The sequence below is a fragment of the Ctenopharyngodon idella genome, chromosome 8 (assembly GCF_019924925.1).
Source record: "Ctenopharyngodon idella isolate HZGC_01 chromosome 8, HZGC01, whole genome shotgun sequence".
NCBI lineage: Eukaryota > Metazoa > Chordata > Actinopteri > Cypriniformes > Xenocyprididae > Ctenopharyngodon > Ctenopharyngodon idella.
In genome coordinates this window covers 3,144,634-3,157,187 of record NC_067227.1, presented here as the reverse complement: position 1 = coordinate 3,157,187, position 12,554 = coordinate 3,144,634, and the positions used below count along the sequence as shown (strand labels likewise).

Genomic DNA, 12,554 nt, shown 5'->3' with positions numbered 1-12,554 from the left:
AGTTAAACATTCTGATTAGCACATAACTTAGTTCAAGCTTCACTTGTGCATTTGCGTCATTTTGCGCAGATAAAACTCGTAATATTTAATTTATGTAGTATAAATATCTGATTAATCTCATAAAGGATGTGTTTCGTTGAGGTAAATAACCTGCAGAGCTTTGTACTGATGATCATCTATACCTTCAGCGCGAGCGCTCAAACAGCAAAGCTAAACATTAATAACTATGATTGGCTCTGTCTTCTTATGCATGACACTATAATATACTATTGTAATTTAACGTTGTGAATTCTTTGGGCTTAGTTGCTGTGTTACGGAGTTACAGGAAGAACGCATCCAACAGGAGCTACATTACTGACTACGTTACTTAGTTCAAGTTCATCTGTGCGTGATTTTGTGCACATGCTAGTTGTAATATTATTTTTATTTTGTATAAATATCTGAATTATCTTATATAGGATGTGTTCCGTTGAGTTAATTATCCTTCAGTTTACGGGTTTTGATTCTCTTCAGCTTCAGCGTGCGCAGCTCAAACAGCAATGATTAACAGTCAATGATTAACAGTCATTAAAAATGTTTACTACTACTGTAATATTAAAACTGTTTCATTTTTTTTTTTCAAAAACATTAATGCATTATTTTTAATAACTAGCATTTATATTGTTCTTGTATTATTTTCACCAACACATGGTTTGATTAAAATTATTAAAAATTTCCTTATTGTCCGTTCGGAGGCTATTTAATTTTATTTATCCATGGCACATGCATTTTGTTTGTTTATAGTCTAAATAATGTTGTCAAATGACTTGTTTGCATTTAGGCTAGGTATTTTTTTGGTTAATAACATCATATTAACATATTTTTTGGTAACACTTTCTCGGGTGTATGGCGATGGACTATGTTTCTCGTGGCATACTGTAAAAATGTCTTTAAGGGACAAAACACAGTTGGAAGAAATAAAATAAGGATCACGAACAATAACAGATTTTTTTCTAAAAACATCTCATTTTGATAACAACATTACTGTTTGAGCTACGCGCACTGAAGCTGAAGAGATGAACACCCATAAACTGAAGCGCTTTGCATAATATTACAACTTAAATTTGCACAAAATTATGCACGCATGAACTTGAACTAGTAACGTAGTCAGAATAGCTCCTGTTGTGGATGCGTTCTTCCTGTAACAACACGCCGAAACACAGCAACTAGAATTTACAACATTTTAATACAATAGTGTATACAATTAAAATGTTATTAATATGACAGCCACAATTGTAGATAATGTTTTGCGTTGCTGTTTGAGCGCTCGCGCTGAAGCTAAAGATGATCATCAGTACAACAGAGCGCTGCTGTGTTAGTTGCCATCTCGGACACAAATATGGCGGCGGGCATAGCGGAAGTGACGTCTTTGAAACCCATGGATAGTCCATGTGCAGCCCAAATGTTATGTCCACACTCATGGTATGCTTTGAAAGGCTTGCACACTATGTGCAAGATGGAGAGTAAATCCCTAAGTATATCTAATTTTTGACGCAAATGCTTAGCATATGTGCACAGCCGAACGTACAGCCTTTCAAAGTATACTCCATTTAATAGTGTGCATGAACACAGGTGGTCGACACCTGCGCACTAGACAATGTATTCCTTGTCCAGTATCTGTACCATTTTTCTCCAGAAGTTATGAGAAATAAAACTAAATATTGAAACTAGAGTTTAAAGGGGCTATATGTAGAATTCAGAAACCCTTGCGTCTGATCATAATGATGTGAATATATTTGCACCAGCACTGCAACTCACTGGCATCATGTCGACATGAGGTAATTAAAATGATTAATTGGTAATTGGCAAAATATGACCCAAGTCCTTCACATAAAAATCAGTGTACAGGCTTTCATAGACAACGTAGGAAGGCGGGGAAGGTCTCATTTTTTAAAGGGAACCTATTATGCCCCCTTTCACAAGATGTAATATAAGTCTCTGGTGTCCCCAGAATGTGTCTGTGAAGTTTCAGCTCAAAATACCCCACAGATCATTTATTATAGCTTTTCAAATTTGCCCCTATTTGGGTGTAAGCAAAAACATGCCATTTTTGTGTTTGTCCCTTTAAATGCAAATGAGCTGCTGCTCCCGGCCCCCTTTCCAGAAGAGGGCAGAGCTTTAACAGCTCACACTTCAGTTGCTCAACAACAACAAAGCTGGAGAAAATGAGGATTGTCAGTAACAGTGTTCAGCCTTACATTGTTCAAACCGAAGTCGGACACTGATGGAGAGACTCAGGAAGAAATTACAACTTTTAGAATGAAACTGGACGTTTCTGAATGGTTAGTGGATAAATTTATGTAGATCCCCTTTCTATGTCACAAGGGGAGAGAAATCTGAGCAGCTAGTTTTTTCACAAGCTAGCAGAGAAAGGCTTACCAAAACAAAGTTACTGGGTTGTCCTTTTTCAAATTTTCTGGGTTGGTAGATGCACCGGGGACCCGATTATAGCACTTAAAGTCCCCCCCCGTGGTGAAAAATCCATTTTTTGATGTTGTTTATATGTCTATGCTGTGTTTTTAATATGCTTTAAGACAAACCATTTGCAAATTCATAAGTCAACACCATTGCTGAGTATTTTCTCTTTAAAACTGCAGTGATCTAAAGATAGTCTCAAAAACGCAGTTTGAAATTGTTGGTGTTTGTGACATCACAATCTACCTTGTAACCAATCATGTCAACGTGCCGGCGGGCTTTAGCATATCATTAACTGACCGCGCAAGGGAGTCTCAAAAGAAACCAGGTTATCCAGGTATATTTTTCTGTTGATATGAAAAATTGGCTAGATTTAGCAATATAGTGGGTGTATTATGATGCTATGATGAACTATATGTCTTTCTCCACTGACATTCGAAGTTGTTCAAAGCATTTGTAAGGATGCTGATTGTTAGAAGGCAGCTGTCTGACTCTGAGATAAAGAACGGGAACATGGTTTGAGTAACATTAGCAACACATTATTAGCTGTTTGATAACGTAGTCAAGCAAAATGCTAATCATATTACCGTTATGTGTCCGATGTTGTAAAAAGCTATTCCATTGTGCAGCGTTTACCTCAGGAAGACCGAGTTCTACTACGCTGGATTTACAGATCATTTGAAACTGAAAGATGGAGCGGTCACAGCGATAATGATCCCGGTCATGAGTCGGAAGCGCAGGTGGTGAGTAAAACTGCTTCAAATGTCTATTTTGTTGGCAATCGGCGCCTAAGTGCATATAATGTAAACAATACGAACGAAGTGAATTTATAAATTCATTATTCATCATTCACTATACGCTACATTCATTATAGTGATTCAAAAGTTATCCAGGGATAATGCGATGGTGTATTGCGCGTTTAAATATATTTGTTTAGCAGACCATTGATAGCTTGCAGATGATCTCTACACAAAAGCTGTGCGTGCTCGTCACTCTTTAGCTCCGCCCACAACGACACGCCTCCAGGCACTCGGCTATTTTTGGAAAGACTCGGTACAGCGTATGTATCTTTTATAAATATGATAAAACGAAAGACTTTTCGGCGATATGAAGGATGCACTACTACTCTATAGGTACTTACGATTAACAAGAGATTGGCAGAAACTGTGTGATTCACCCCCCCCCCCTTTAAGGCATGAAGAATTTTTTTTAACAGGAAAAAACGTTTATATATGTCATTTTGGTGATCAAAGATGAGTTTTAAGGGATAAAATTATCGACTACAGGGAGACTTTAAACACAAAAAAATTCAAGATTTTCATGATATGTCCCCTTTAAGTTTCATTACAAGCTGTACACATCGGCAATAAAAAAGTGATTAATACATGAAAATTCTTACATATAGCCCCTTTAAAGTGTGTGTATCTTATGAGCTCCTCACACAAGCGCTCATCAAAACAGACACCTAGTTGTTGCGTTTTCAGTAGACTGTTGTTCCACTTTTTTTTCAACTGTGAAACAACGGGCTGGGTCAGTGTTGCCACCTTGTAGACCAACTAATTAGCGCAAAAAGGCACATATGAGAGTTGTGCATACAGAGTACACATGGTTAACAAACTGGGCTGTGTGCATACAGTACATGTGTACTAAGCTAATGATGAAATTTACATCACGTGTACTGTATGCACAACCTAGCATATAAACAGACGTATACACTATAAGAAGAAAAGGTTCTATATAGAAACTTAAAGGGTTCTGTCAGGTGCTTCATACACCAATCAGGCATAACATTATGAGCACTGACAGGTGAAGTGAATAACACTGATTATCTCTTCATCACAGCACCTGTTAGAGGGTGGGATATATTAGACAGCAAGTGAACATTTTGTCCTCAAAGTTGATGTGTTAGAAGCAGGAAAAGCGGGCAAGCGTAAGGATTTGAGCGAGTTTGACAAGGGCCAAATTGTGATGGCTAGACGATTGGGTCAGATACCACAGCACACCTTCAGGGGTCTAGTGGAGCCCATGCCTTGACAGGTCAGGGCTGTTTTGGCAGCAAAAGGGGGACCAACACAATATTAGGAAGGTGGTCATAATGTTATGCCTGATTGGTGTATATAGAACATTTTAGGGGTACCCATCATAGGATCATTTTATGGATCTAGTTGTAATTAATTAATTTAAAGGGGACCTATTATGCCCCATTTTACAAGATGTAAAATAAGTCTCTGATGTCCCCAGAGTGTGTATGTTAAGTTTTAGCTCAAAATACCACACAGACAATTTTTTATAACATGTTAAAATTGCCACTTTTTGGGGTTGAGCAAAAACGCGCCGTTTCAGTGTGTGCCCTTTAAATGCAAATGAGCTGCTGTGCTCGGCCTAAGGCCTAAGAGCAGCTTCAAGAGCTGATTCTCCGGTGTCAGGATTCAGTCAGGACGCACAATAATGTCAGAAATTGTGAATATATGCTGCATGGAGATAGAACAGGTATGGTTTAGTTTAATTACGGTTATAACTTATATTGTCTTCTTGTTTTTATCCACTATATTAGAACAAGCATGTTTACTGATGAGTTTTATAATGTTTATTGTACTTCACACAAAATATGAAGTGACCATTTTCACTCTAGAAAATCATTGTAAGAGCTTAATAAAACACAGTGCAAGTGTGTATTAAAATATTATCCATAAACTCTCTCTCTCTCGCATTATCATCAACATACACAGCGAAGTACACAGAAACACTCGTTACAACTAACAGTAAACAAATATATAAAGACATTATGCCTTTTCGGGTGGTGCTTAATAAACTGGTAAGCTTTATATCCGTAAATCAACTCCGATGAACTGTAATAAAGTGCTCTCACCTTCATTACTGCTGTATCCAGTATCACTCTGGAGAATCTATGTTTTGTGTCCTTTTGTATTGACATTTGTTCACAAACCAGTGAAATGATTCGCGCAGACGAATTTCGGTAGAGCATTTTTTGGTGGATCATCTTAAAAAACAAAATGAATCCACCTCGTCTTCAGCGGCTCAGATTTCGGGAGTAAATGGAGAGAGCTATTTGGATTAATCCATCCAGCTACAGAACACCTAAAATGCTTGGGAGATGTTCTTGTTAGTGCAGTAATGGTGGACTGTACAACTGGCTGTGAACTCGCTCAGGGCGGTTCTATTTTAAAACGGCAGTGTCTGTCAACATTTGTGGGCGGGGCCTGTGGCTAATGTGATGTCACATTGCCAGGGATCTGGAAACGGCTTGTTCTGAGACACTGCTTATGATTTATGGGGATTTAAAAAAAAAAGGAGTGGTTGGATTTTTATCACTATAGGGTGGTTGTGTACACACACTGCCAACACACATTTATGCCCAAACACCATGCAAAAGTGAATTTTGCATAATAGGTCCCCTTTAATTAATTTTTAATTGTAATTACATTTTATGAATTAAATAGCTATAGATCCTTTTTGGCATAAGGGGTTCTTTAGAATTGAGTCAAGAACTCTAGGGTTCTATATTGAACCCCATTGAACTTTTTTTAAGAGTGACTTTTGGACTTCTGGAAAATGAAGTATATGGGCCTCAAGTAGCGCAGACAGGAATATATTCCGACTGAAATGAATGAATATGATGACAATAAATACTGGTCAAATTTAAAGTACATTTTTATCAAAATACAAAAACTACAGTACCACTAAAAAAAAAAAAAAAAATTTAGAAGTTAGGTTTAGATTTTGAGCATGGCCTAGTTCGGCTTTTGGAAGCAGTGTAACGGCTTCTGAACTTTTGTTTCTCGATGAACTGATAAACACTGTGCATAACAACTCCTGGAACTTGCATACAGCCAGCCAATCAGACTGGAGTGTGCCATTTTGAGACAGCTGTTGCCATTTTTGAATATGCATCAGACAGTATGTGGGCTTTCCACCTGAGGCTGTGACTAACAATGCTGTATCTGCTCTCTGTTCATGATGAAGACTCTCAGGCTGTTTTCAGAGGAGTTTGCTGGAGTGTCCCACTGCTTCAGATCTGAGAGCTCTAGTCGTTTCTCAAAAAGGTTAAAATGAATCTTTCAGCATTATGAGAGAAACCTCAGGCCATAGCAGACTGATGGATAGTGTGGAATCAAATCTCTGTCAAGGTTGCGGCCCCGCAGAGAGCCCTACATTGACAGACCGAGCATATTTTTTCTTTCATATCACAGAAGTTCTGCTTTTGAAGAGTAGTTTCTTCCACGTGATAAAAGGCTTAGAAATATCTAAGGTTATCTGGGAGTTCACTGTTCACTACTGCAGTGTTTTAAATAATTAAAGCAAAGCAAAGATAACAGAGACACAGAGTTGCTGAATCAAACATTGTGAGAGGGCAACATGATCGATGTCTGATGAAAATGTAGACTGTATACTTACTGCTATGTAAAAAAGTTTGCAAAACAGAATACATTATACAAAAATACACATTTCAAAGTAGGATACTACACATGATCTCGCCATGTTGCTTGTTTAACTCAGTAGAGGCAGTTATTGTCTCTGACTTAAAAACACATTTTGAATCTATTTTTTGTGTAAAAACGTTTTAACTATTTCTAATCTGATCAATAATGAGGCAAGAAAGAGGTAACAATTGCAGCTAAGGTCAAGTCAGTGGCAATGACTTTTGCAATACAGCACCCAATGCAATGTGCTCCATTTTGCAAAGTGCATACTATATATAATATTCTGCAGTAATAGTATGTTATTATGCTATTCTGATAGATGAACAGAATATTATGAAGGCAGTAATGTGGGCAGAATCCATCAGGATTTTATTGGCTTGTGAAAAAGCTATTGCTGAAATTGCTGTAAGCTAGTCCTTCAGCACGCTATCACACTTCCCCTGAAACCCTCCACCTCCCCCAGCTCCACCTGCATAGATCTGCTACGGGATTTATGTATGTCTATTTATGCAGCAGCAGCATATCTTACATGCTCGCAGCAGCATGTCTGTGTATCTATTGGCAGCAGCAAGTCCATACTTGCTCTGCAGCAGCAATAACCTACAGCAGCAGCAGCATAACAGATTTAGTCTGCCAATAGTCCAAATACATTAACATTGCCATATTCAAAAACATGGTATTTTTAGATCAGGGAAGCCGTATTCTGTCTTCTTCTGTTTTGCCTCTAATGTCCCTCAGGATGATCATCAATAACCAGTTAAACTAAACACCTGAAGCAGGATGATTTCACTTTTAAATTGCTATCAGGGTTGGAGGCCAAGAACAGCAGAACCACCCTTAGGAATTAAAATAACAAATATGCAGATATTTAGATTAGGTGTGACTATTATAGTCTGCAAACAAATATTAACCAGGGTTTTTGTTGGCATTTTCGAAACAGAGGTGGGATTACTTACTGGAATTGATGTTAGCTCAGAGTATTGAAACACTGTTATTGTTTACTTTTAATTTAAAACACTTCTCCACATTAGCATAATTTTTTTAAATCTCTTTATATAACAGAATGTATTTCTAATTCTGTTCATGCAGAAACAGATTAATGTCTTCAGAATTCTCAAAGGGCCACACAAAGAGATTTAGATTGTCATCTTTTACTCATCCTCATGTCGTTCCAAACCTGTATGACTTTTTTTTCCATGGAACACACAAGGAGATATTTTGTAAAATGTTTAAGCTGCCTTTTACTATACATTAAAAGTCAAAGGGAATATGAGCTCCCAAAAATGAACACCACTAAAATGGCAAAGTCTTCTGAAAAGGAAAAGACTGAAATTTAAAGTGATTGTTCACCCCAAAATAAAAAATCTGCCATCATTTACTGATCCTCACGTCATTCCAAACCTTCCAAATTCCAAAACCTTCCAAATTTTAAAGAATGTTGGCACCAGTTTTGGTGATCATTATAATTTGCATGGACAAAAAAAAAAAATCACAAAATATCTTCTTTTGTATTCCAGAGAAGACAGAAAGTCATACAGGTTTTTGTAACGAAATTATGGTGCGTAAATGATGACAATTTTCATTTTTGGGTGAACTGTCCCTTTAAACTGTTTTTCACTGTAAATCTTTACCTCAGTCGGTTCCTTTAAAAGAAAAAAACTACTGTATAGCTTCAGAAGAGTCATAATTCCACATATTAGAGTCATAGACCACAATTATAATTAGGGCTGGCTAAAAAAATATTGATTTCTCAATTTTAATCGATTCTCATTTTTATGAACCGAAATCAATTCTTAAATCCCAAGAATCGATCTTTTAGTCTATGCTGTTTTCAGGTAATGAATGAACAAAACTTTGTAATGCCCCTTACCATGATAATAAAAAAAAAAGAGTATGATATCTAAATGTTATGTTCCATTCCCTAGATCTTTAAAGATCGTAACATTTAATGGGGGCTCGTCCGGGATACTATTTATATTTTCCTGTGATATTAATTACTGCTGGTGTGGATGGTAGAATGACCATGTTTCTAGTATTTCCCCTCAAGTGTATTAGGGTTGCGTAAGGCAGTTATTTTGAATGGACTGGCTGACCGTGTGATTAGTGCTTGTGACCGCCGTAATCTGTATGGCTAATTTTGATTTAGGAGATTTTGTTAATGCACTGTCTTTTTCCTTGAGAAAATTTGTCATATACTGTATCTCATATATATCTAAAGTAATTGATATCGAATTTAATTGAATCGCAAACTTGTGAATTAAAATCAAATCGAATCATGTAATTTGTGTCACTACCCAGCCTTAATTATAATACTGATAACATGCTGATTTTTGGAGCTTGAAAACCACTGGTTACAATATATGCTTTCATGTATGGAAAAGAGCAGCAGGAACATTCTTCTAAACATCTTCTTTTGTGTTCCAGGAAAGAAAGTACTAAAGGTTTGGAACGACCTGAGCCATAAATCATTGTTGATCATTGTCATTTTTGGGTGAACTATCCTTTTAAAGGACACACTTGCAGTACAAACTGATTTAAATGTACGTGTCTGAAATTCCCGAGGGAGATGAAACGATGCCACTGTGAACATTAATAACATTTTAGTCAAAGTTTCAACTTGTGGATTTGCACATGATCAAATATACCGTCAATCCATCTGACCATCCATAACGCATCAGAAATGACCCTCAAGGCATTCATATAAAATATATTCAGTGTAAAAAGAATCAATCTGAACAACTACCTGAACATTTTCCACAGTGGTAGGCTACTAGAGTTTATGGATGCTGATGTTTTAAACATTGATTTTTGCACAGTGAAGTCCCTTCATAAAGGAAATTCAATAAAGCAGCGGCAACGATCAATATTAATATAATAAGACTGATGCAAAAACCCCATTGTTTTAAATTATACGAAATGTATCATAATACTGTCCCAAGCATTTCCAAGGTGTTGTGTTTATATGTGCACATAAACCGAATCTCACGTCTATGTGGCAGACTATATAACCTTCTCATCAGATGGAAGCTAAAAATAGTCGAGCCCCCCTCCCCTTCCTTGTTTCTTTCTTTCTTCACCTGCCTCTGCTCACCTTTTTCCTCACCCCCCTTCACCACCTCATGTATGAATCTCACTCTCCATTTCCCCACTGAAGTGTGAAGTGCGCAACACCACAGTTTAAACAAGCATCAATCTTGACGGTGACTGGAACGGCCGTCTTTTATGACTGAACAACAGTGACTCATTCCACCAGTCTCTCTCCAAATCAGGAAAGTTCACAAGTATAAATAACCACCCGTCTGTTTCCAAGAGACGTAATGACAGAGACGTACTGGAGACAAAGCTAGCCAGAGAAAAATCTGCCTCTTGTAGGTCTATTAAATGTTATCGAATGCAGCGTGAGAGTGTGAATGTGTGTGTGGCAGGGGAATGAGAGATAAAGCGATTGGAGCACACTGCCAGCGCTTGCTTACGGATGTCCACAGCGTCTATTAGATCACACTGGATGAATGATTCTGCATGAGAGAGAGTTTGCAGATCTGGAGATGTGCAGTGTGTGTTTTTAAAGAACTTTCTATAGACCTAGTGTCTCCACAAACATAAAACCAGAAATCACCTGCATAATGGGGGCCAGCGGATGGTTCCCTTCAATAAGGCTTGATAAACATTCTAAATATAATGTTTATGAAAATATATAAATGCAGAAAGGTTTCTAGAAGGGTTAGATTTTAGGTTTAGAAAATAAAAATGCCATTAGCTTACTATAAAATAATAGAAGTCAATGAAAAGTGATATGGAAAGTGATGAGAAGCAGCTTTGGAGATGCTGGATGAGATGAAAACATCACACCTTTGTGATCCAGGTTTGAGAACAACTGAACACTTTCTGTACTCTTTTATCTTGTCTAATTTCAGTGTTTTGGCTGATTGCAATCATACCAACCTGTTTACTTTTAAACTGAATAAGGCTGAAGTGAATTAAAAAGAGTCTTACCTGAGTCACTCTGGATGGACGTGAAGGTTTGCACTTCCTCTGTGCCAGCGAGACAGCGCTGCAGTGAACTGCACTTGTCTTATTTTTCTTAATGTAAACAACACCACAAACTACTTCATCAAATCTTAGTATTGCACAAGACTCGTTATATTTCAGTCACTAAGGGGTTTTTGGATTGTCTTTGCGTTATGTTGGCATCTGTTTGTTTGCACCGCTTCTTTTGTGTGTCTGAACTGTATGTTGTTGTCCGGGCGACAGCATCACTGACTTGAGCGCGCTCTTCCACTCTCCTCAGCAGTACTCGTCCGCTCGCTCGCTCTCTCGGCTTTGTTCATTCCTCCATCCAAGCCGATTCATCAGCGCAAGATAGAGAGGGGGAGACCGGAGAGATGTTCGTGTACAATTCCGTCGTTGGGAGGGAAGATAAAATGACAAAAACATGGTTGATGTTACTCGTTTGAACATACGTGAATGGTTTGGTATATTCAAAACGCAAAAATTGTGGCTAATGTGATGCTGTTGTATTAAGAAAACGTGAACCCCTGTACAGATGAAGATGGTTTGGTCTTACCTAGAGAAAAAGAGAGAGAGAGAGAGAGAGAGGCAGTTCGGGGCACACACTTGAGGAGATATATAAGATAATGAAAGACTAGAAAAGAGCTATCAAGTAATAATGAGGTAATAATTGGACGAGCAACAACTGAGAACATTTTAAACTTAATGTGATCACATGATAATAGTAATAGATTGAATCTTACAAGGCATATTTTAGGATCACAAGGGAAGACTTTACATTGTTTGTAACATTATTTTCATGACAATTAAATATAGTTCACCCAAAAAAATGACCTGTATGACTTGCTTTCTTCTGTGGAACACAAAAGAAGATACTGAGACAGAGTCATACAGGTAGAAATTGTAAAAAAAATAATGTTCATGATTTGTTATCACAACTTTTTTTCTTTTCTTCAATCAACTTAAACAATTCATTTGGTTCAGATAACATAATATTTTGTGTTTCTGTTGATTAAACCAATCTCCATTGTATTAACTCACATTTATAATTTTTTAAGGCAACCATGGTAACTTACTTTTTTAAGTTAAACCAACAATAATTTTTACAAGGCAGTTTTGGAGCAACATGAGGGTGAGTAAATGATGACAACATTTTTATTTCATTCATGTACTTTTGCCCCCCATGTCGTTTTAAACCTGTATGGAACACAAAAAGAGAATTTTTGAAGAACTATCACACTTCTTATACAGTGTACGTAGCATGATTGACCATGGTAAGTGTCAATAAAACAGCATGTAGACAAGGAGCCCTATCATACACCCAGGCGCAATGTGACGCCAGGCACGACGCAAGTGTTTTTTGCTAATTTTAGCCCAACGCAGTTATCATTTTCACGTCCAGCACCCACGTTGTTTAAATAGCAAATGCACTCGCGCCCATCTGTTCACCCATGGGCGTGCTGGTCTGAAAACAAGGTGTGTTCAGGCGCATTGTTGGCGTGTTGCTATTTTGAGGAACTGAAAACAACTGTGCCATTGATCAACAAAAACCTGGTCTAAAGTCAATGCCTATAGGCGGGTGCACAATGCCTGTACACTCTGCTTATTACACACACAGGGATGTGCAGCAGCACACAAACATGCCAAATA

The 12,554-nt window shown here is 37.6% G+C and overlaps 1 protein-coding gene across 1 annotated transcript in view; it reads right to left on the bottom strand.

Annotated features, from left to right (window-relative positions):
• Positions 1–11,213, bottom strand: part of disp3 (dispatched RND transporter family member 3) — a 71,302-nt gene extending 60,089 nt beyond the window's left edge. Inside the window, exon 1 of the mRNA XM_051902247.1 lies at positions 10,890–11,213. The gene's annotated coding sequence lies outside the window, so the exon portion shown is untranslated. The remainder of the gene's footprint in view (positions 1–10,889) is intronic.
• Positions 11,214–12,554: the final 1,341 nt, after the last annotated feature.